This window comes from Talpa occidentalis, unplaced genomic scaffold (assembly GCF_014898055.3).
Source record: "Talpa occidentalis isolate TD23 unplaced genomic scaffold, MPIMG_talOcc4v2.1 talOcc4.5, whole genome shotgun sequence".
NCBI lineage: Eukaryota > Metazoa > Chordata > Mammalia > Eulipotyphla > Talpidae > Talpa > Talpa occidentalis.
In genome coordinates, this window is record NW_023604861.1 from 114,821,031 (window position 1) to 114,846,904 (window position 25,874).

Genomic DNA, 25,874 nt, shown 5'->3' on the forward strand with positions numbered 1-25,874 from the left:
ATAGGTTTGCATCGTTTGTTTTTACTCAGTGTTGTATGGCTATTACAGAGTAGCTGTTCAATAACCATTTATTGAATATTGAACAATATGGAATTCTGAAAACTTGTCAGTCTGAACACGTTATTTGATCAGTCAAGCCCAATTGTTTTAAAGAGCCAGCATTAACTTTTCAGTTTTGTGTTTATCAAATTAGATCCCACAAACTGATTAATACTGCTGTAATAAAATGGAAGATGTAATATAAATCCCTCAAAATGAAAATATAGGTACACACTATCATCAAACACAGACCTATAAAAATCCAGACATGATGTTATGGATGCCTATTTGGATTCTTCACTTTAAAAAAGATTTATTTTTAGATTATTTTTAATACAGAGCCACCTTTGAGCCTCAAATTGAGCCCTTTACATGCATCTTATTTTAGGCGAATGTAAAATATGTACATTTTTTTTTTCAGGAGCCTAATTATTGACAAGGCTAAATATAGATATATCACGTAATAAAAAATTTTAAACATTCTCTCGGTGCACAGAATCTTGCGTAGTTGCAGACTCTGTGCACAGTTACCTTTCCCTCTGTCAAAATGAGGTTATTGTGGGATAAGTTTTAGCATGCCTGTTAAGTATTACGACTTACTGTCAAAACCTTTACCTAAGCTTTGAAGAAAAATAAGATTCCTATACTGAATTTTTTTCTTTTGCTCTCAATAGTTAGATGACCTTGAAAGGTAACAATAAACACTTTTTATCTTGACTTTCCCTCAGTTACTTTTAAAGTGACATCAAAAGCAGGTTTTTAAGTATGCTGAACTTTCAGCTCCTTTTATTTTGTTGTCTTAATGTTCTTTTAAAAACTAAGCCCTATAGTTACAGAAATGTGCAGATGGTATTATTGTCTACATGAGCATAAGTATGATAGAGATAAAAAAATGTTTTTCTTTGACTTTTAAAATCATAAATTAATATATCTACATGGGAAAAAAAGATTATTTGTTTTTATAATATGTTTAACATTAGCAGTATATGAAAGAGTTCCAAACTCTATGAAACTAAATGGTAATGTTGTTCTAGCTTCTAACCATAAAGAATGCTTACAATATATTTTAAATGCTTGCAAGAGAATAATAAAAACATGCTAGGATATACCCCAAAATATTAGAAAGTAGTTGCCTTTGGAAAATGAAATTGAGGAAAAGATACAGAGATACAGGAGACTTCATTTTATATTATTTGTCTCATAAATTTTCAAAAACTGTTTAAGATTTTTTTTAAATGTTGCATTGTATATTAATTCATGGCTTAGCATGAACTGTATCTATATAGACTTGTTTAAAGTATCATGTTTATTAAATAGCTTTTTTACCAGTCTTGGCATAGTTACCATTTACCTAACACTTTTCAGCCTTACCTCAGAAAAGAAGCAATTATAAGTCCTGTAAATTCTTGGTGTAAGAGCTTATGAGACTGAGCTCTATCTTTGGGGATCACCAAATACAGTTCATTTAGGTGGATTTGTTGCATGGATGATGAGTGAGTGAGTGAATGCACACAGAGGATAATTTTGGTAACTATGATAGTGCCATTCATGTCTAGCAAAGAGAAGAGGCCCAGCCTGCTGAGCTAAAATTTCCCTGTGCTAACTCAATATTTATGCCATGAAGTGGGGCTTAAACTTACTGAGATTGTAGAACCAACTTTAAAGTTTCTTTCTATGTGCTAGAGCTTCACCACATTTACAGGATGTTGGGCAAGCCTTACCAATAACCAATTTTCACCTGTCTACCATATAACTGTATACTTTTCCCCCACAAATGATTCATAGTTGCTCTTCACAAAATTAAAATTCTGCAGGGGAATACTTCTGAATAGCATTGTTACAATGGAAAACAGCCATTCAGAGAAATTAAAATTAATAACAAAGGAAGTTCTCTACTTACAAATAAAGTATTTCCAAAAGGTCATTTGTAAGTCAACTGTTTGAAATTAGGAGTGATGTTATAAGTGGTGGTTAGATTGCCACTTAGCCCCCACAACATGTAGTGTGCTGATCCTAACCTGCCTGTGTTGAAACCACATTGATGACAACCTCATTTAAGGTTCTGAACTAGACAGGTCTGTATTTGAATACTGTCTATTATAAGCTCCTACCTGTAAGTTGATGTTGCAACCTAAATACAACTTAAAACACTCTTCCAACTTTCAAAGAGCTGACTTAGGAAGTAAGTTTTATTATCCCCATTTTCAGATCAAGAAAATGAGCCTCAAAAGTTTACAATTAGAAGGTGGGAAAACTAGGGTTTGAACCCATGTCAGTCTACATCTGAAAGTTAAGTTCTTTTCACTGCATCATTTGCATCTTAGTCTTATTGGAATTCTGTTATGATCCTTGAATGCCAGGCTCACACATATATCAAAAATGTAGTTTTAGCAGCAAATGATATGGTCAAAATATTGTTAGAGGAAAATTTATCTGTGGGTGGATAAATTGGAGAAGGCACTGGAAGTGGATAATGCAGTTAGGAGACTATTGTAGTAAAGGGATGCCAAGAGAAAAGTCCAAGAAGCAAGATGTGTGAAGAAAAACAACAAATGAATGAACCACAAACAAAACCTTTGCAGATCTGGATGACTTCTCAGAAGCTGAAGGAGAGAAAGGAATAAAAGAGGTTCATTTCTCAGTGGAGAGAATGATGGTGACATTAAATGTAAATGGGAACTTAAGTAAATGAGGTGATTAGAGAAAAAAAATTTAGTAGTTAATTGATATTTATTTTGGTTGGCCCATGTCAGAAACCTTTTCCTTTGGTGGCAAGGTGAAGGGAATCAGGACTCATCGTTAGCAACTGGGGTCCAGGCTGATGATTTAGACCACTTGGGTGCTCCTGTCTAGGTCTTCTAATCTGGAAGAATAACTCCAAAACTGGCAGTTAAGGCCTATGGTGGAAGGTGGTTGAAACATTTAGGACTAGCAGTGATTTGGGGGGTGGGGAGAAGAAGATGGGACAGTCAGCTCTAGGTCAGCATCCTCAGCCGGTTCCTCCTGTGGAGTGAAGTTGGCCTGGCCGTGCTCTCTGTGCCTTAGACTGCCTGGGTTCCTGCCCATTTTCCATGCTTGGTCTTCTGGCTTCCCTGTTGATCCAGTGAGCCACTTGATATCCTCCCAGTGAATTCACTTTCTGCTTGAGTTGGCCAGAGTGGGTTTCTGTTATTTGCAGTTGAGAACCATGTGTGGCACAACACTGCCTTCAGTTTTAAACAGATCAACCTTGGCATCATGACCAGAAGCCCCAATGGAAGCCTCCAGCACACAGCTTGAAATGTGGGATTAGAGTTAAGGAAAGGGTAGGCTTGGGAATATAGATTTATGACATTTCTAAGTAAAGCCCATGGTTCAAGTCATGAGAGATTAATAAGGAAAAAGATTAGGAGAGAAAATGGAAGTGAGGAGAGTATAAATCTTGAGGGACTCCAATATTTAGGAGGCAAGAGAATCATCCAGGGAAGAAATAGTAATAATTACAAGAGGCAAGTCACACTAGGATCTATCACAGAATCCAAAGGAGTGAAGACTTTAAAATATGATCTAATGCTATTAAATGTTACAGAGTCCAAGGAAGATGGGAACTGAGAAGGGGACTCTAGGTATCATGATTAGGGGATCAGTGGTCTTTTTTTCTTTATTGAAGTAACATTACATTGTAACATTATGTAAGTTTCAGGTGTGCATCATTATTAACCAATGCCTGCATATACTTTTGTAGATATTGTATGTACTATTAAGGGACCACTAAAAGTACAAGTCTATCCTTTACCATGCAATTAATTCCTTTTACCTACTTTGCCCTCTCCCCACCCCCCAGGTCACTGGTCTTTAAAGAGCTGTGTTATCATAGTGGTGGGAAAAGAAGTAGGGTTGTAGAGGCTAAAAACTGAGAGAGTGGTGTCAAAGTGGAAGGAGAAAACATAGGCTACAGTTTAAAGTAGGTTGGCAGGATCTTGTCTGTCTTGTTTACTGCTGTATTCCCAGTCCCTAGATAAGTACCTGGCATATGGCAAGTGCTCTATAAATACTTGTTAAATGAATGGATAAAGAAGAGCAGAAGAAGAAAATCGACTTCAGCTGAAATATGGTAAAGAAGCAAATTTTTACAATTGGCATTAACTGGTTATTCATGTAAGCCAGCGTTACCAAGGCCTTTCTCCCACTCTCTCCTTGGACTAGAGAACCTGACTTCCTAGACTTCCTACTTGTTACCTCTTAGATACTTCTTCTCCATTCCATACTACCATCCCCCTTACACCACTATCCAGTTTGTACTATAAGTTAATATATTAAGTATTCCTTTGACAACAGTCTGTCCTATCAATTTCTTATTCTCCTGAGAAAGTTTTATTTCTTCTACTAAATTATGTCCAACACAGAGTTAAGCCAAATAATTCTCATTCATACTTATTTTGTTCCATACCACATTAGAAACTGATAAGATGTTGTGGATGAGTTGCTAAATCTAAGTCTGATTAGTTAGCAACTTAATTTCAGGTATACCATTAGATGATATCTGAATTGCACATATGGTCATTTAAAACACTAATTTTTAAATCCAATAAACAAATGACTAAATAGTCTCAAAACATTTCAACGAAGTCTTTTCAAAGTTGAAAGTCAAACTTATCTGATTTAAATAATAATAAACATAAAAGATAAGATTTATTTCATTTTATTTTAAATCTTTCTTTCTCCAAAATTCAGAAGTCTATGAGTAAGGAAGAGGCATGTTAAAAATAAGTTGTAATTAGAAATGTAAGAAGTCCTAAGTGGTTCTCAAGTGCAATGAAACACTTTGACCATAATAGTAAGATTAAAGACCTGGAGGTTTCCCATCCCTAGTTTATGGTTCTTCATGGATGTAATTAAAGCACATAAAGTCTTTCCAATGGATTTAAGAAATAGTTTCCTTTTACCTGCAGACTTTAAGAAAGCAGCTCTGAGTGACTATCATAGGTTCATCAGAGTAGTACTGTATGGGTGTTACTGTATTAATTTGCCTTTAGAAATCTGAAATTATTTTTCAGAGAAGACAGGAAGAAATATAAAATGAGTAATTTGCTTTTGATCAAGTTGTTCCCTTTAGTTTCTTTTTGCAGAAATTTTATGTGCACACACATGCAAACAAGAATGCATGTGTGTGCACGTTGTGTGTGCATCGCCATATAGGGGGTCAAGAAGCTTTTTGTATCATTCCTCACCCTCCTCCTACAGTAGATATGTGCCCTGGGGGTACAGAAGACTCTGTCATCCTCATGATTTTCTTTGAACTTAGAGGTAGGTGCACTTCGGAAGAGCCAGGATAGCTGGGGAGAGTACCTCATTGCTGTGACCTCCAGGCAGCCCTGACACTCTTCATGCTCTGGAAGACAATATTAGATAAGTCAGTGTGATTCTGTATGCAGTCTGCATACCTCAGTCACATTCTCCCATCAGTATTCCCCATTTGAGGTCCTGATCACTGTAAAATGTTGTGTAAGACCTAGTGGGCATTTACATAGAGCCAGAACACCTACCTGTAGGGGTTAATTTGAGGGGGTCCAAGAGCAGGTTTCCTTCATCCATGCCACCAGAAGATGATTTATTTCACCTTGCATTCAAAGTAGAAAGAGAAGAATCAAGGGCAGTCAGAGAACTCTCTCTATAAGGAATATTGATGTTTTCTCACAGCTAAATCAACTAAAAAAAGACTACTCTGAAGATGAAGGAAAGCAATTCCTTTGAATGGAATTTGAGACCTTTTTTTCTTGGTGAAATCCCTTGATAACTAAGCCAAAACCTGTGTTTCATGTTCAGCCTCTTTAAATGAGGACAGTTCATTTAAAAGCGCAAGTTACCTCATGAAATGAGGTATTCTGTGGGGTGGAGATTTAGTGGTTATGCAGTTCCGGGGGGTGGAGATTTAGTGGTTATGCAGTTCTTCTGAGTATGATCTTTCTAGTGAGCAGTTTGTTAATTGATATCAGAAGCTTAAGACTGTTTATACCACTTGCCACAGAAAATATACCTGAGAAGTAATTTTTAATATGCAAAGAAGAATATGTAAGGATGTTTAATGTAGTATTACTTACAAATGTATGAAACAACCAAAAAATCCAATTGGAATCAGTTAAATTAAGTCATAGTATGATAATACAATAGGGTAGGGTAGTCATTATTCATTATATACTGGTCATGTATTTGAATAATATTTAAGGATATTAAGAAAGTAGAGAAGGAGACAGACAGACACAGAGACAGAGAGACAGGTTCTCCATGTTTTCTAGCCTTCCTGGGTTACCTACCTTTCATATACTCTAGCTTTATTCTGCATCTTGAGATACCACAGATATCCAGTCTTCTCTCCAAGTATTTCTGAGAATCTCCATCAAGTGTTTGCATCTTCCCCAATTCATGCTAGTTAATGAGAGACACCTTATTCTCAGCAGCTTTGCTCTAGGACTCTTTCCAGTCACCTCTAGCTAACTCACAATGGCTTTTCCAGCTGGCTAATATCTACCTTACAATGAAATATGTAAACCTTGTTTCTATTTCCCAAGATATAGTTAAAATAAGACTGATATTTTAAGAAAATTTGTGAGGATTGCAGAAGGAATTTCATTGCAGAAAGTGTATATTAGATATCACTGTCCCTCAGGGTCATTCCACTGACTATAACTCATTAGATAATTTCACTTAAATGCAAAGGATGCTGGGAAATGCAGTCCAGACATGCTCAGAATAGAAAGTGGGTAGTTGATCATCTAGTTAGTTCTGTCACAACATAAAAGTTTTGAGCTCTAGGTTTTATAGTCTGGCTACTATGTGCTTGAAGAAGCTAAGAAAGCTGATTTTTAGTGAGATAAGAGTGTTCACAGGGAGACAGATGATAAAGATGACAGAGAGAGAGAGAATTGTATGATTTCTTCCTGGCTTTCTTTCCATTTTGTGGCACTACTTTTTGTTTTTGTTTTGTTCTGTTTTTATATATACAACTTTTTTTGTAATGACAGGTTTATTCAGATCTAATTCACATGCCATGACATTTAGCTTAGTAAAGTATAAAGTTGAGTGGTTTTTAGTATATTCAGAGCAACCATCATCACTATCTAATTCCAAAACATGGGTGTCCCCCTCAGAAGAAATTCCTGGCTCATTAGTAGTTACTCTACATTTTCCACTCTTCCCAGCCCCTAGCAGCCACTAATTTACTTTCTGACTCTGCTGATTTGTCTATTTTAGACATATCGCATAAATGGAATTATATAATACGTGGCTTTTTGTGTTTAGCTTTTTTCACTTTGTATTGTTTTCAAGATTCATCTACATTGCAGTATATATCAGAATATCATTTCTTTTATGATCACATTGCTTATCCATTCATCAGTTCATGGACTTTTGAGTTGTTTTCACTCCTTACCTATTATAAATAATGCTGCTGTAAGCATTGTGTGCAAATTTTTGTGTGCATACTTCTTTGCATCGGAATGGAATTGCTGGGTCATATGGTGACAATTCTATGGTTAACAGTTTGAGGAACTGTACTGGTTTTTAAGAGTCCTAGATAGGGCTTCCCTGGTGGCTCGGGCTTGGGATACAACATACGAAGCTATCCACAGCCACTGCAGCACAAGTTTGATCTCTGGCCAGGGAAGTGACCCAAATGGTGCAGCAGACCTCTCCTGACTTGCCCGCTGCTCCCCTCAGTCAATCTGCCTGTTCTGTTCCCCACTCTGTCTCTGGTGAATCCTCTTACCCCTCTCATCTCTGGCCTGTACCCCAGTTCTTGTATGCATAAATAAATAAATCTTAAAAAAAAAGTCCTAGCTACCCTTGAGCTGCTTTAGCATCCTTCACATGAATACATGGATTCCATATATTCTATAATTAATTTGATTTCAATTTAATAACATTATTTGTAACCTTAAGAACTTTAACAAAGTCTCCTACTTCTGTTGCTTGTAATTTAGACTTTCCTGATTCCTCAGTCTCCTTTATTTTGTCTCTATTTTGATCATGCTTTAGTTTGTTTTTTTTTTTTTGCTGCAAGTGTCAGGCATTCATTCCAGCTTAAGTATAAGAGCTTTAAGAAAGAAAAACATACTGTAAGGTAATAGGAGCTTTCAGAAACCCCAAAATAGGAAACATGATGGGTTGGCTTCACAGAAACTAGTGCTACAAGTTAGTTCACTTTGAGGTAGCTACACAGATCTCACCAATAGAAATTCATAGGTCTTCTTGATATTTAATCCTCACAAATATAGTCAGCCATACCTTTTTCTATCTTACTACTCACTGGTGGTAACTTCTCTCTTTGCTTTGATGCCACTTCTGTGAGGGAAGGACCCTGATGGGCCCAGCCTCTCTTTTATACCTGATGACTGGTCATGGGAATGTAGCCATCTATAGATTGACTCCCTTGAATCAGGTGCCCACTTCTGGTCCAATCAGCCACGAGATCAGAAAGCTGGATTAGATGGTAGGAATCATAGCTGCTATACATACTCCTTATCATCTCTAGGTGATATTGTGGCAGGAGGGTTTGTTGTGAGGGGGACTGATATTTTTAATGAAAAATGCATCACTTCTTTTTCAACTTCTGTCTGGTCTTAGCAATTTTGCCAGAATATAACTTCCTGTATTTAATCTCCAGCATTGTAATTAATGGTAGATGAGCCCATGGTCCCATCCCAACCCTGTTTACTCCACATACAACCAGTTCCCCTGTAAGTGGAGTTGGCTTAGACATGTGGTAAGGCACATGATGTGAAGAGAAAAGGCACACTAAGGAGTCCCTGATAAGACCCTATTTCCTGTTCCCGTCCAAGCACCCCCTACTCTCTCCTTATCTTCCAACTTATTTCCTAAAATGCAAAGGGCTCGAGCCATTATAAAGGCTAAAAAAGTATAGCAAGTTGTCTGAAATTGCAGATCCACTTTCAACATGTCATAGCTGGCACAGTACAGGAAGTTCCTTGAGCCAAAACTTAAGCTCTGGGATGGGTAGAAAACTGTTCTTAAGTACTTTCTTTCTTTAATGACAGAAACCTGAGATAGGAGTGTATTTATAAAAGGAAAAATGTAGATTTTAGTAGGTTAGGATGAACAACACTTTTGAAATGAAAACTACTCTTATCATTAATATAAGAACTTTCCACAAGATGAAATTATATGTGTATGTATAAATAATTTTTTCCATTAACAAAGCAAAAAAAATTTTTAAAAACCTACTCAGTTTTCTATAGTCTACCATTTGGAAAGATGTTCTGATTTCTAAAAAGGGTGCTCAGATCTTATTCTCGTTCTTTTGTTTTTTAAAATTTTTTTATGTATACCTCCCTGTGTTTAATTTCAAGTGTGAATTTGATAGTTCATCTGGATGTAAGCCAAAAGAAATATCTCATCCATCTCTTTAACAAAAAGGCATTTAGTACACATATCTAAAAGTATTTTAGATTAGGGATAGGAGCAGTGATAGGGAACCCAGAATTGAAAATTTAATATTTTACTAGCAGACTTTTGACCAGACTTTCTAAACCTTAGCATTTTAGGAATTTGAGTTGGCCAAGTGAGTTGTGAAAGACTCCTACAGAGCAGGAATTGGGAAAAGGAAAGATTATTTGTATGAGTTTTGCACTACCTAATTGGATCTGCAGTGTTCCATAGCTGGGCGCAACACAAACATGTTTGTTTATTTTAAGGCTGTCTGCTGACCTGCATTGTGAGTTTGCTTTAGCAGGCCAGCGTGGCACAGAGAGGCTGAACCTTTAGACCTGGGCCCTCTCAAGGCAAGTGCTGGTTTCATGACCCAAGGTCTCTCAGTGCTGGCTGGCTATTGTAAGGAACAATGGAAAGGCTGGCTCTGAGTAGTTTAAGGAGAAAAATTGATTTAGCAATTATGTCATCCTTTAGATGACTTCTGTATTTCTAAATACATTACAGAGAGGCTGAATTCCCATTCATATTATGGGTGTAAAATGTGACCAGTGAAGGTTGAGATTTTGAAGTGAGTCACAGGTTTGAGAACGAGAGGAGCAGAGTGTGGGTAGAGTGGTTTGGAGTATGGACTCGCAAGTCTAGACTGCCTGGGTTGGAATCCCTGCCCTCCTCTTCCTAGCTCTGTGATCTTCAGCAAGTTACTTAGCCTCTCTCTGTCCCAGTTTCCCCAGGTGTAATAGGGGGAATAAATATCTCCAGTTTTAATAGTATTATTAGGAGTATTAAACATATTGTGATTTTTAAGGTGATTAGGACATTGTGTGATATTTAGCAAATAATATATGTGTTTGTTAAATAAGTATAGTGGAATACTGATGGCTGGTGAAACTTGTGTTGATCAATTCTGTAACTCTGCATCCTCAGATGAGAAAGCGTTGAATGCTAGAAACAACCCAAATGGGGCACATTTAAATAAACTACAGTGTGGTTGTATTTTAGAACAACCTACTAATTACTTTTAAAATGAGATATATCTGTATATACTGCTGTGGAATAATCCCTAAGATATATTGTTAAGGGCAAGTCTCAGTACAACATTTGTGGACATCATTATGAGAACTAACACTCAGTATTTTCTATGCATCAGCAACTATTTTAAGAGTTTTACAAATATTAACTCACCTAATCTCCATAAAAAGGAAAGTACTAGTTTCTTCCCCCATTGTAGAAATTATGTGAAAACTCAGTCTCAGAGAAGTTGGGTAGCTTGTCTAAGGTCACCCAACTGGTAGGAAGATGAACTGGAACATGAATTCAGATGTTCTTGTTTCAGTGTCCATTTATTAATCATTGTGTAGAACTTCTCTCCCAGTGGTGTATATTAGTTTTGAACAAATAAAATCTTTCTCTTTCTCTCATAGATACAGAGCATTAACTCCTAAGGAGAGAAGAGAAAAGCAGATTGAATGGAATCAGATGGACACATATGCTTCAGGTAAAGGGGACTGCATTTTTATTATATATACTTATATTTATTTGAATTATTTAGTGTGATACAAACATGAATTCATATATTGCTGTTAGAATTAAAAATGATTATAAAATAGATGAAGTTATCTTACTTCAGTAATACTTATCAAGAACTTATTCTATGCCAGGTAGTGTTCTTAGTGCTTTACAAATATGAAATAACTTAATACACTTGAAAACCTCCATTTTGCAGTTGAGGGAACTGCAGTACACATAACACAGTTGATAAGAGTCCAAGCTGGGACCTGAACCCAAAAAATCTGTGCTCTTAGTTACTATATATATTGTAAGTAGATATTAAGTGTAAGGCTGGGCTTCCTGACAGTCAAAGCAAAAAGGGAAACACAGTTGATTACATCACTCATATTGTCTGAAAATAAGGAAGCAATATCAGCTCATGAGGAAACAAAATCTCTTTCATTGTTCTCCATTCTGAGTGAAGTTTATCACGTCAATCCTAAGATACGAGTCTGAAAAATATAATGGATAATGTCTTCAACTGGGTTTTTAGAAGATACAAAAAATACGAGTTTTTAATGTGACTATTATGTTTACCTTCTAAGAAATTTGCAACTATAGTGCTGAACCTTGGCTCAGTGAGGCATTTTATAAGGAGCTAAGGTAAATATCCTAAACTTGTTGGTTTCTAGTGACCTGATTTTAAAAGGGCACACAGAAGTTTTCAACTGCCTAGAGCTTTTATGAAGTCTTCATGTAGGAGCTTCCCTAAGATATATCTAAATACAATCAATATTATATATATATATATAAAATATACACAAATGCTAAACCAGGCTACTACCCACTCTACTCCATGGGGAACACCCTTTAGTATGGTGTTGAGAGGTTTGAAATATGTAATCACACAATCACGGACTTGAAATCTATTTCTACTACTTACTAGCTTTGTAACATTGGGTTAGTTATTTAACAATTTTGATCTCATTATTTTCACCTGTATTTTTTTTTTAATAGAGGCATGTTTTATTTATTTATTTGTTTGTTTGGTTGTTTGTTTTGTTTATACATGCACTGGGTACAGTCAGAAGCGTGGGAGGGTGAGAGAATTCACCAGAGCCAGAGCGGGGAGCAGAGCAGGCAGAAGGACCAAAATACACTGCTGAGGGGAGCAGTGGGCGGCAGGAGAGGTCTGCGCGCCATGTGGGACCCTCCTCCAGTGGCCGGGGAGCAGCCGGGGATTGAACCGGCGCCGCAGAAGCCGCGGGCAGCTTCACAACCCAGCGCTCAACCGCTGCGCCACTGGGGAGGCCCTATTTTCACCTGTATAATGGAGATATTACCTACTATTTCATAAAGTTGTTATGGAGATTAAAAAATAATATGTATAAAGTGTTTATGAATCTGGCATACAATGAAAAATAAATCAATGCTAATTATTGTCGTAGAATTATTAGTTGTTATCTAGGCATTCCCTTCCCAGTACCCTTTAGGGTTGGGAGTAGTCTTTTCTCCCATCTGTATTTGGAACACAAAGGCACATAACTTTCTTTGATCCAGCACTTTATTTTAAGGAGTTTACCCATTGGTGTGTTTGCAGAAAGTATAGTCACTAATATGCACAAGCTATTCATTGAGGTGTTCTTTGTTCAAGCAATGAACTAGAACCATTCAACACCCTTATGAAACTGATTTAATAAATTTTGATATGTCCAAATAAGAAATGATATTTAAGAACCCCGAGAAGGTCCAATAAATTGCAAAGTGAGAGACAAATAGGCTTCTTATTAATAAAATTTAGAATTGGGCAGATATATACCCAGTTCTGCCCACATCTGGGGAATAAAAGGTACATTCCCTATAAGCAACCCAGTCCTAAGGTCAGTGGAACTGAGCATGTCTAGCTTATTCTTCCAAACATGTTAGTCGTGTAAGTCACTCTGAACTTGGGGAGTAGAGGAAGTAAGTAAAGGGACAGCAAGGGGACAAGGGTTCTAATTGAGTGCTTTTCTTTCTTTTTTTCTTTTTTAAAGATTTATTTATTTTTTTATACAAGCACTGGGTACAGTCAGAAGTGCTGGAGGGTGAGAGAATCCACCAGAGCCAGAGCAGGGAGCAGAACAGGCAGAAGGACCGAAGTACACTGCTGAGGGGAGCAGCGGGCATGGCAGGAGAGGTGTGCATGCCATGTGGGACCCTCACCTGTGGCTGGGGATCGAACCGGCGCTGCAGAGGTTGCTGGCAGCTTCGCAGCCCAGCTGCTCAACCGCTGCGCCACTGGGGAGGCCCTAACTGAGTGCTTTTCATTTGGAGGACTGATCTCTTCTGACAAAGATTATGCAGACATTAGAATTAGCAAATATATCTGTAATGTGCATGTGGAAAGAGTTCTCAGATGGTGTTTTAGGTGGAAAAAAGCAAAATGCAAAATGATGAGCATAGAAGAGCTCTTTTATGTGAAGTGTTGTTAAAGTATATACATAAATATGTAGTAACAAGAAAACACAAAAACAGTAACTGATTATATTTTGAGGAGGAACTCAGGAAGAATAGGGAGCTTTAATTTCACCTTTCATACTTTTTTTTAAAAAACTTTTAATTTTCTTCTCATGAGTCTATTTTTAAAAAAAATTAGGGGTTTTCTGGACTATAGGATTAATGACCATTATTATTCTCATCTTTAAGTTTCTCTGCAAAAATAAGTTATAATACATGTTATTTTAAAAAATAAAATAAGGCAGCATAAAAAAAAATGCTTCCTAGCCTCAGGAGTCCTAATGAGCTATAATCATAGAGACGCCAGCCTAGTTAAAATTGGAAGAAAGAGCTATAATCACAGGAAAAGAACTCTCTCCGCAACTTGAAGTATCCCAGAAAAAGCAGCAGTAATGACAGCGGGGCTGATTTCAGGAAAAGCAGAGACAAGAGTAACCATAGCAGGGTCTGCTGGCATGGCTGATAAGGTGAAATTGTATCAGAAGCCAAAAGCTGCCTTTCAGGATCCAGGTACCCCAAGAAAGAGACTGAAGGGTTGGAGGTGCAAAAATAAACAAGAGGGAACTTAGGAGTAGATGCTAAAGTGATTATGACTCATGGTCTGATGGTCCTCAAGACTCGAGTGGCCTGGGACAAACAGGGTCACAGTTGTGTAACCAAGGCTCTGAGCTGGAGAAACACAATGGAGGATAGATAGAGCTTCTTCCTGCAGCCCCAGGTGATCAGAATGAGGTCAGTGTGAGAGACCCTGCAGCAAGGCAAGATCAAGGCCTCAAACAAGTATTTCATCTTTCTTCCTGTTGCTGCCAAAGTTCTGGCAGAGCGGAACAGCATTACAGGAAAGCATGCATATGGCCTATTTATTTCTCATGCTCCTCTGTCACTAGACCAGTTCCTGTAAGAGAATCCCAAAGAATTGATTAACATGGGAACAAGATACAGTAAATCAGATTGCAATCCTACTTAATCACTGAGCAGATACTTTAAGATGCAAATTCCTTAAAAGAGTTTTGATTTACCACACACTACCTTCCAACTAGACTTTGAAGTGAGTGTGAAGCCATTTCTCACTGATCTCTGGCAGTTAAGTACTCAAGAACAAAGCTGTTTCTTAAACTTCCTTTGGTTCTCACAAAACCCGAAAGCAGCCATTACATCATAAAGCATATAAAAAATTCCATGGGTTAAGAAGTTTTTATGTTTTTCCTGCCTTCAGTCATTTTCTTTGTTTAAAATATTCAGAAACAGTGAAAGTTCATGAAGAAAAAACATCTCTAGCAGGAAAATGAGTGAGTTAGTCAGCAACTAGACTCACTCATATGTCCATGAGGTTGTAACTTAATCTTGACAACATAGTCTTTCCTGGAAGAGATTTGAGCAGCGATTTATCATTTTATAATTTGTGGTTTAAATTTGAGCTGTAAACCGAGCAGCTGTATTGGTTGGAGGCACTTTTGAATCTTTTTAAAACCCCAGGAGTCAGGACGATAGCTACAAATTTGAGGCCCCAGACTCTTGGGGTTGAGCTGAGGGGGCACAAGGGACAAGGTTTCTATATTCATGCTCTTTCCCTAGGAAATGTATGGAATGCACATCTTTGTTTGTTTTAGACTTAGGGGAAAAAAAGCAGACTTCCATAGCTGGAGCCATGAGCTGGCCCCCTCATATTTTATGACGGCGGGCCTTTCATATGATACAGGGTCCCCTGGGAAATGAGAAGCTGGAAGCTGAGAGGGGGGAAATGGGTGGAGAAAGGGGAAGCAAGGGGGAAGGGAGGAGTGCCGGAGATAACTGTGCTGACTTCACAGTTTTCCACCAGGGCCTGCCCTGCCTACCTCTGTTGACATCAAAGCTCCCTGAGAGCCTCTTTGCGCTTGCTCAGTCAGCCCTGCCAGGCGCCAATGGGAGAAGGACTTGGCTATTAGCCCTTGAATAAAATTTCTGAAATGAACTTTTCCTTTAAAAAAAGAATTTCCAGCTTTGTGTGGTTGATCTTGGTCACTCGCCTCTGTGCTGGGGTCCAAGCATCCACTAGGAAGAAAGGCAGCTTTTACAGAGATGTCTTCAGAAACTTGGGCAGCTTCCCAAGGTGTCTCACTGGTTCTTCAATCGAGTTGGCTGTCTGTGGGCCGATGGGTGTGCCTTTTGCAATCATGTTGGGGCGCCTGGATTTGGGAAGACTTGCCTCTTCTCCTCGGAGCAAGGCAGGGCATCAGATTTTTGCTGGCAGCTGAGCTTCTGTGTCTGTTGCCATTCTCTTTCCTGCTGGGATTTACTTGTTTTCCTTCCCATTGTTCTTGCCTCTGGAGTCCTTCTGCCTCTCCCCAGAGAGGAAGTAGAGGAAATAAGATGACCATCCTGTCTGCTGTCACTTCTGACCTTCAAATCTGCTTATCATTCTGAGCCCTACACAGAAAGAGTGGCAGCACCCACACCAAGCACAGGCAGTGGCTACAGATTCCGTGTGTTGAAAGCAAGTTGGACAGCATGAGTTCATTATATGTATAATTATGGTATTTCAAAATTCTCTCTTCCATTAGACTAGAGAGTATCGGAAGTGTTAGCTTCAACTATCTTCTGTCCAGTGTGAATTTAAAGAAGAGTCTGGGCTAAAAGTAGGTTCCTTGAAAATCTAGTGCCACCAGCAAACCTAAGCACCCCAAGAAGTTTTAATTTCACAGGCCCTATAACTGGTTGGAGGTTGTAGTTACATATCAAAGAGTTATAGGTCTTCCTTTTCTCACTTTATCATTGCTGGCTCTCGATCCTGGCTCAGGAAAGTTCCTAGAGGAGCCTCGTCTAAGCTTCTGTGGAACATGGTCACCCTGAAGGCTGATTAGGCCTGCTGTGTCCAACTTCGGTCACAGGCCAAAGGGTATACTAAAGAAGAACCCATGGTTTTTGTCCTTAGTGAACCTATTAGAAATGTTGCATTTTAGATAGGAATTTGGTGAGCAGACAGGCAAACCCTCTGTTTTAAAATTAGGAAATGAAACCTTAGACAAGTTATCAAAGAGACTTGCCTATGGTAAAATTTCATTGATTCATCCCACAAAAGAATCTGAACTGGAATCAGTTCATAGCAAATACATCCTAATGAGCCCAAATCCAAACACAAGTGTTACTCAAAACCAGGCTTACTACAACATTGACGTATAGTTAAAGTAGCTGATGGGAAAACTGTCTTTGATTTCCTAGATTCAAATTGACTCCACCCCTCCCCCAACCCACTTCTGGAGTTTCAACCAAGTACTGTCAACACATTTGAAACTGATTCAACATGCTTTTTGAAGAGCTATCTCAGTTCAGCTTGCAGGCACTCTTGGGCCCCATTCCAAGATGAAATGGACTGGCATTCTGCTGGGCTCGACCCAAGTCAAGCTCTGTCTGCTTAAGAGTGTGTCATCTCTGCCTTTGACTGTCTGATGGCTCAAGCTCCAGGCTCTTGCTCTTCAATCAACACCACTGAATATCTGCAGTGTTGGCTCTACTCACAGGCCTTAATCTTCACTCCCACAGAGTTGAGACAATTCTTTTTTTAAAGAGACATTAAGGATATATTAAGCTCCACTTCCCTGAATTCTCTTTTACAAACTTCCAATGTCGCCCCTTTGCTACTGCTCACTGAGTATCTTTTGTGACCTAGATCCTGGGAAAAACAAGATAGACTTGGCCTGTGCCTTCATGGGATCTTTAAGTGCCACAGGTAGTCATTATATAACCAGGTTGGAGATTAAAAAATAAAATATGATGAACATCTCACAGCCTTCTGTCTCATTAATCCTGCCTCTTCCCCACCTAACAAAGTGAAGGATCTAATATTTAAGTTCTTCAGAGTTCTTTTGGCTCACTTCCCAGCTGTGGTCAAATTCTCTGCATGCTCATTCCTCCTTTTCTGGATTACTTGTGGAATTGCCAGGAGGGCAGAGGCATGAAGAATGCAGGCGGTGGAAATAAAAAAAAAAAAGCATCTGCAAACGATTGACTGAAACCAGTTGTAGTTGGACAGTTAGGGTTCTCAGTTGCAAGCAACAGAAACCAACTCTGATTTAAACAGCAAAAGAATTTGTTGAAAGGCTATCATGTAACTCATAGAATTACTGAGAAGGCTGGAGAAACAGGCTACGAAAACATGGCAAGCAGGAACTCAAGATCACAGCCAAGGCCATAGGCATAATCATAGCATAGAGAGGGTAGCTGGCCTGAGCTGCACTACAACTTGCACTACCATAGTCTCAGCCCCGGACACTGAACACCTTGCTGAGAACTGCTGCCCCTTGGAACCCTGTATATTGTTCCCCTGCAGGCTCCCCCAGAAAGGATTCTCCATTGTCCCTATTAGTTGATGCGAGAAGCTTCTGATCCACCTGGAGCAAGTGGCCCTGATTGGCTAAGTCTTAGTTATGTTTCATTGACCTAGTTGCAAAGGAGGCTAGAGAAGGGACTCTTTTTTTAAGATACCAAGATTCACAAAGTTGCAAATGTTCTGAGCATGAAAAGGGAGTTCAGATGCTGGTAACCAAAACTGACCCCCTCCAAGCTCCCTTCCTTCAAGCCCTTGTGAAAGGGAGAGTTAGGGTTGACAATGCTGGTCTGCCAGAGCATTAGAAATGAGTCCACGTACACATTCCAGTGGAGATCCATCCAGCATCTATTACCTTGAAGCAAACCATCTAGGCAAATGAGTCAGCACAATCCTCCCTTCCCTCTAGCTTCAGTGAGGGGAGGACAGGGAGCAGGAGAGCAGTCACTCCTGCTCAAGCAGCTTCTCCACCTGCACTTGGGTTAACTCTGCTTGTTCCTGTCATCCTTTCCACACCAGCAGGAAGGAAATCAAAGCTGCCACCATTTAAAAACAAAAGATCAAAATCTGTGCCAGGGATTTTTACCTTTGGCTTCTATCCCAACCCTGCTGTCTTAGACTTTTGATTATCTATGGATTGTAGCATAGGGTGACTCATTTTGGTTTTGTCACTGCTAGCACCAAGCACAAGGGTGACATCTGAGATGGGGCTGTGTGGGTAGGGGAAGGGGACATTTGTGCTCTCAGCAACCCCTCAAAGTCCCAGGCCACAGTTTCCTCTCACTGATGTTGTTCAGCCCAGTTGTTTTTTTTTTTTAAATCTGTGGTTTATTTTTTGTTTGTTTTAATCTCCTCCCCATTTAGGGAGTTGGTTTTTTTTTTTTTTTTTTTAAACCTCCAAATAAAACCAAAAGAAGGAAACTCTTTTTTGACTCATCTAATTATTTGTTCCCTGCCTTTAGAAGAGAGACAAACTAACCCCAAAATGGAGCCCTCACTAAAGGATGACATTCCTGGTCAGGCTGCCCCTCAAGCCTTCTCAGGATCCTCTTCTGGGGGGCGGACAGAGGGGTTGGTGACAGTTTTCCTTAGCTCTTTCTCAGGAAGTGCCTTATGAACAGGAAGGATAATTCTAGCTTGGGGGCGAAGGGGAGAAAGGTAGAATGGGAAGTGGAATGCAGCTGTTCCCAGCCACCTTTCCCATACTCCCTCAGCACACACCTAGTCTCTAGGGCATCCTAACATTTTCCGTCAAACTGTCTGAAGTGCCAAGGGAAGCTTCTGTAGGAACCTTCATTAAAGCTGTAAGCAATTGAAAACTTCTGTGTGACCCTTTTAATCAGATCACTAGAAACCAGTAAGTTTATATATTACTTTAGCTTCTTGTAAAATGCCTTTACTAAGCCAAGGCTCAACACCATAGTTGCAGATTTCTTAGAAGGTAAACATAAGAAATAGTCACAGAAAACACCCACCGTTTTTGTATCTTCTGAAAACTCAGTTGAAGACATTGTCCATTCTGTTTCTCTTTTGATAATCTACGGATTGTAGCAGAAGGCGACTCATTTTGGTGTCTTTTAGGATCGATGTGATAAACTTCACTCAGAAGTTAGCATGATGAAAAAGATTATGTTTCCTCATGAGCTGATATTGCAGACTTTTTTTCAGACAATAAGAGTGATGTAATCCACTGTGTTTCCCTTTTTGCTTTGACTGTCAGGAAGCCCAGACTTAAATTTAATATTCATCTGCAAAATTATTCTTATCTCCAGGTGCTGGTCTTCCCCTTCCTCTGTATGGTTACTCATCTCCCCTTTCATCTTTACATTAACTGCGTCACTTATTTGTACATATAATTTCAACTACATCAGAGTTTTTAAAGAGCTAACAAAGTATAGCAAACAGCAAAACCAACCAACAAATCAGTAATGTGACCAAGTTTACTCAGAACTTGATCTCACTTCCTTGATGTCCCCAGACTACCAGGAGAGACTCACTCATAGACTAGCAGACGTGCTACTATTAGAAGACTGTTCAATTATTAAATTATAAGAATAAAAGTTTTAAGATGGAAGAGTCATGGAAGGCTTCCTGGAGGAGGCAGTACTTCAACTTTGAGGATTTGGAGTTAGTTTCAGGATTTCATTTTATTGGACCAACTGTATGGTTTAGTTGGACTAAGAAAGCACCAGGACAAGTACTTGAGATTTTTTTCTGGTTGGCACTTTCTTGGGAGCAGGTTCTGAATGTCTCTTAGTGGCCAGAGGCATGCTTTCTAAGGAGCAACTAACTGAATGTGTTGGGGCTAGTCCCCAGTAAAATCCTGAAGTAGGTGGGATGGTCCGAGTGATATTGGCATTTTAGATGGGATAATTCTTCACTGGGACTATTTTACCTGCTGCAGTATGTTTAGCATCCTGGTTCATGCTCACCAAATGCCAACAGCATTCCCCAGTCATTGGGACAACCCCAAATACCTACATGCTTTCCTCACGCCCCTTGGGAGAAAGGTTTTCTGTCATCCAGGTGAGACATATCACACCCTCAAATACCCAAGATTCTCCTCTCTAACTTGCCATCCATGACTAGGATTTTCAGATTTAGCAAATAAAATATAGACCATCCAGTTAAATTTTATTTTTTTAAAGATTTATTTATTTTTATACAAGAACCAGGGTACAGGCCAGATGTGCGGGAGTGTGAGAGGATTCACCAGAGACAGAGCGGGGAACAGAACAGGCAGACTGACAAAATACACTGCTGGGGGGAGCAGCGGGCGAGACAGGAGAGGTCTGCTTTACCATGTGGGATTCTCGCCAGCTGGCCGGGATTGAACCCACGCTGCAGAGGCTGCAGACAGCTTTACAGTGCAGTGCTCAACCGCCTGCGCCACCAGGGAGGCCCTAAATTTTAATTTCAGATAAGCAACAAATAAGTTTAATAGAAGTGTGTCCCAAATATTGTATTATTCATCATCTATCTGAAATTCAAAGTTACCTACAAGTCTTTATTTTATCTGGAAGCTTACCCACAACCTGTTATGACCACATGCAGACATACCTCCCCAAAATTTGTGTGCTGAATTCTCCTCTACTTCTTCCCTGGAGTTTCTTCTGTTCTGTATTTAATTCTCAAGACCATTCTCTGGGCTGGCAAATACTTTTAGTCAGACAAATTCTTCTTAATATGTCGGCTAGCTACCCCAGCCAGATAGAATTTTATATTAACTAGGTTAGAGCACACTCCAATCTCCAGAAGTTGAATGGTGGTGGGAGGACAGATGGGGAAATAGAACACATTCTTTGGGTTTATAGCTGATGCCATGGGACCCTCAAATTTCAATGATTCTCAACTTTGCCTACATAATGGGAGCATTAAACACCACTGATCTCATATCCTACCCTCAGAGACTCTGAGTGAGTTATTTTAGGGTGAAACCTGGGCAGGGGAATTTTTGAAAGCCCTGCCTTTCCAGGATGATTCTAGTGTGCAGCTGTGGTTGAGAATCACTCCTCTACTTCCTGAGAAAGTGAGAGGGAAGAGAGCAAGATAGAGGGAGAGAAAGAGAGAATAAGACTTGGTTCCAGGTCTTCTGCTTGGCATTGGGAATTGAGGGGATTTGGAAGAATCAAGAGGCAAACACATTCCATTCAAACAGGGGGAAAAATCCAAGACAGTAACATACTCTGAATATGTACCCTTTCTAGCAAAACAGATGTGAAAAAGAACTGAAGAACCCAGAGAGTGCTGCATTCTGGGCCAGACAGTGTCCTTAGAGATGACCCAGCTTACAAAAATGTCCCCAAGACAGAGTGCCATTTTTCTTTATTATTCAGTGATTTGAACCAATACCAGCCTGAGGTTCCGAAGCCAGGTTGCTCACACACATGGCCTTGCTGGTGTTGTCTGAGGAGCAAGCTTCTGATGTCACCACAGGCATCCCAGTGAAGGAGCCTCCCTTCTTGGCTTGGCATGGGCTGTGAGCCCAGGATGTCAGCCCCTGTGTGCCCAGGGTGTCAGCCCCTGTGCCATCAGACAAGTAGACCAACAAAGACACAGCTCCAGCCTCTACCAAGAGGTGCTTGCCTCTGGCAGGAAGCTGCTTCTGCAGAATTAAAAACCATCAGAGTTGATCAAAGGAAGTGCAGGGTAGGCTGGCGGGCGGGCCAGATCCTAATCTCTGCTTGCTGGCCTCACACATCACTGCACATGAGTCACCCGCTGAGCTCAGCGGACATGCTGTTTGGATTAGGCTTTTACAGGCACGATTTGCCAAGCTCGCCTTTGCCGGCTCTGCTTGCTGCACAGAGCAGCCGAGAGGCGAGGGAGGAAGGTGGGATTATGGGTAGATGGTTGCTCAAGTGCTAGGGAGGTGGTGGTTTTCTCCCCAGGTACACAGGATTGTGGCACTAAGGAGTGGCTGTGAGTCCTTCTGTCCCCAGCCCATCTTCTCAGCTCAGTTCCATGTTACTACCAGGAGGAATGGAGCCCATACCAGGCCCACACATCCTTCCTCTCCCTCTCTTGCCAACTTTCCAATTAAGATGTCCTATGGCAGGACACATGCTCAACCATTGCTCTCAACGAGCAGGAATTCCTTTTTGCAAACACAGGCAACACTTCACCACTCAGGCATCTTGCTCAAAAGCAGTGGAGTCCAGCAAAAAAAGAAAAAAAAAAGGAAAAAAAAAAGAGGGAGGGAAGTCAGAAAATAAAAATTCCTAAATTAAGAGCCAACCCATAAAAGCAGGGCTTCCCCTAGTGCCTGGCTGGTGTGACATCACCATGAATTACTCAATGAAAATGGTGTCAGAGTAGCAGCTCCGTGCTATGTGGAAAATGTCCTCAAGAAACCGAACTCTGCAAAAAATAAGTATGGGTAGAAAAATCTGACCCTTCACTTTGGGCTTTTTGAGTTGCCTCCAAAAGGGCTGATTTCCTGGGCACAGGGTAGGGGGAGATTCCCTTCTAAGCAGCACCTAGCACGGTCTTGGTGCTTGGGAGGAGTAGTAGTAGACACAACCCAGTGGTTTGTTTTGCTTCCTTCTCTGGAAGCAATGGTAGGAACAAGATCAAAATCCTTTGTTTCAGATTCTGCCAAGTTTTGCTTCTGTGCATGGTAACTTGGGAAGAAGCAGCCCCCATTACTTTGTAAGCCAAGGATTCTTGGCTTGTCGTCTCTGCTGGGATTCTCTTTAGAATATTTTAGACTCTCATTTATTAAAGGCATCTAAATGGAGGTGGCAGTCTTTGACACTTTTAAAATAAACATTGTCATCAATATCTACACTGCTCTTGACTCAAATCACACATATCTAAATTTACAGTTGGTCAATTAGCTGCAATTTAAAAAGTATTTCTTGCTCCTGGCTTCAGAATTCTTGTCACCTATCAATCATTCTCAGGGAGGTCAAATTTCCTCATGAAACCTGTTTTTTTCCCCATACTTTCTCCTTTATTGTTTTCATTTTAAAATGGAAATGGATGGTGCCAGCCTGGAGAGCCTTCCAGTTACTAAAGCACAGCATGGCAGTATAGAAGAATGGCTAGGGTCTGGCTCACAGGCGAAGCTGTGTTTGAGCCCTGGCTCTGCCACCAATTTACTCTTCTTTTCCTAATCTCTCATAGCCTCAATTTCCTCATCTGCAAAATGTGGATAAAAGTAGTCCTAACCTCCTTGGTGAGGACTAAATGAGCTGATGCAAGAAAAACAGTAAATTCTCTGGTACCCCCCCCCATCCCATAATCAGTGCATTATCATTTATATTACAGTCATTACTTTGTAACCAGCATTATATAGCTAATGAGGCAAGTTCATAGGAATCTGCAGTTAACAATTCTTCTGAAATTCTCCAGTGCCTAGAGAGTTAATATTTGCCCTAATCAGAAGTATTTGCTTGATGGTGCATTCTTTGTTAGAAAAAGACTGAAAGAGAGTAAGAAGAGAGGATCACTTCCCAGTGATTAAAAAGAGGTATTTGCCCTTGGGGGCTCCCTTCTATAATTAGAAGTCTCCTAACTCTTGAGGGCTTGATATGGATGGGGGACAGAAGGATTCACTTCCTAGTGGAGACTGTCAAGAATTTGATGTGGCTCAATGTATCAACAAAGCACATTTATCAAATTTCTTCTAGTTCTCTGAGTAGCAGGGGAGGATGGTAATAAGTAGAGATCTTTCCATCTAGAAAATGCATAGTGATGGGCATCATTTCTGGTACACACGTAGGGCCTGGGTACAGTCTATAGTTGGGGGCTGAGGAAGAGGAAATTGGAGCTGCTTTGTATACAAAAGTAAAGACTTGTTTTTATTGAGTTGGGCAGAATATGTTGCCTTTAGGACCATTCTCCCCTCCTTAATATGAATTTAGACCAAGATGGTTGTCTTTGTGTGTGTGTGGTTGTGTGACCTAAAGCTTACTTGCAGATCAGAAGACCACAAGAAGAATAAGGAGGGGCATCTTGATCTCACACTGGCAGAAGGTCCCTGAAGAGATGAAAAATTGAAGAAATGAAGCTCATCGGGGACTACTCTGGGAATCATCTAGCCACATGGCATGACTCTGAAGTGAGTAACTCAGGCTTTGAGAAATGTGTTGCTCTGAATTACCTGCATGTTACAAGTTATCCTAGAGGGTATAGGTTAGGTGGACCCTGTTGGGTCTGTGATCATGAAGGGTGGGGATCCCATGAAAATATAAGCACGGTAAGCTTATATTATTGTCTTTTGTGTTCATTGCCTTATTCCCAGGCAGTGGACTAGTGCCTGAGACATAGTAGGTACTCAGTAAATATTTGACGAATGAGTGACTTTTTCCATGGAGAAGAGAAGGTTGGGTGGTGCTCACAGAGAAAACCTAGGAATGAGGTGTGCCCAGGCAGGTACCCATCTGAGGCATCTTCTTTCTTCCACTGGGCTCTGTAACAGTTATATTTAACATCAATGGTCCCCCATTTGACTTAACCCTAAACCTTGAATGCCATGGCTTCCACATATGTGTTAGAGGTATAGAATTAAGGGGCCAGGGAACAAGGGCAAATGTGTCCTTACATCATCCCCTGTATTCACTTCCTGCTGCTGATGTAACAAATTGCCACAAACTTAATGAGTTAAAATACCACGAGTTTATTAACTCACTGGTCTGGAGGGCAGACAACCCAAGTCAAAGCATAAGCTGGGCCACTACGTCTTGGAGGCCTGAGGGGAGAATCTGGTTTTTTTGCCTTTTTTAGCTTCTACAGACTGTCTGCATTCCTTGGACTCCTCCTCACATCCCTCTGACCTCTGCTTCCATCATCATATCTCCTTCTCTGACTCTTGCTCTCCTGCCTCCCTCTTTCCTTTACCCTGTGATTATATCATGGTTATCAGAATAATCCAGGGTAATCTCCCCACCTCAGGGTCCTTAACTTAATCACACATGCAAAGTCCTTTTGCCTTGTAAGATGACACATTCACAGGCAGGAGTGCAGACCTTCTTGGAGGCCATTACTCTGCCCACTGCACCCCTGAGGCCAACATCAATGTCACACTGAGGGGAGATGGTAGCCCCACAGCACAAGCCCGGACCCACACTGCGGTGAGTAGAGAGCCTGGCCGAGAGTGGAGTTCAGGAGCAGGTGCAGGTGCAGGCTGCAGCATGGATTGGTCTTGGAGGTGAGAAGCCAAATTCATGTCAGCAAATACACTGGAGGAAAGTGATTCTTGGTGATAAAGGCAAAAAAGATAGATTCTGCTATGATGACTACAGGCCGGCAGCAGACACTCGGGTTACAGTTCTTTTCCAGATGCGGGAAGGGGGGCAGTTAAGAATTTAGAGATTTTGTAAAGCACAATGCCTGGTTTAAGGCAGGTGTACAGTTCAATAAGAGGCATCTATTGTTAATACCAGAAATGAGAGGGGCTGGCTAGAGGGTGGGGGCTTCCAAAGCCCCAGCTGCCTAGGGACGCAGGTCATACACAGCTCTACATCCCCGACCCTGGGGGAAACAGAAAGAAGACCTGTCAAAAGTGAGTAGGTCTGAGGCAGGTGTGCAGAAGTAGAGTTTCAAATGCACTTTATCTTAACTTCTTCCCACACAAGCTAGGAGGAAGCATCTGGCCGGTTCTTTAATGAAACTTGGA

The 25,874-nt window shown here is 40.3% G+C and overlaps 1 long non-coding RNA gene across 1 annotated transcript in view; it reads left to right on the plus strand.

Moving 5' to 3' along the window:
• The window catches only part of LOC119259969 (uncharacterized), a 62,991-nt gene that overhangs the window by 3,592 nt on the left and 33,525 nt on the right, over positions 1 to 25,874 (plus strand). The window contains exons 2-3 of the long non-coding RNA XR_005128619.2: positions 10,887 to 10,960; positions 24,177 to 24,317. This is a non-coding gene — a long non-coding RNA (uncharacterized LOC119259969). The remainder of the gene's footprint in view (positions 1 to 10,886; positions 10,961 to 24,176; positions 24,318 to 25,874) is intronic.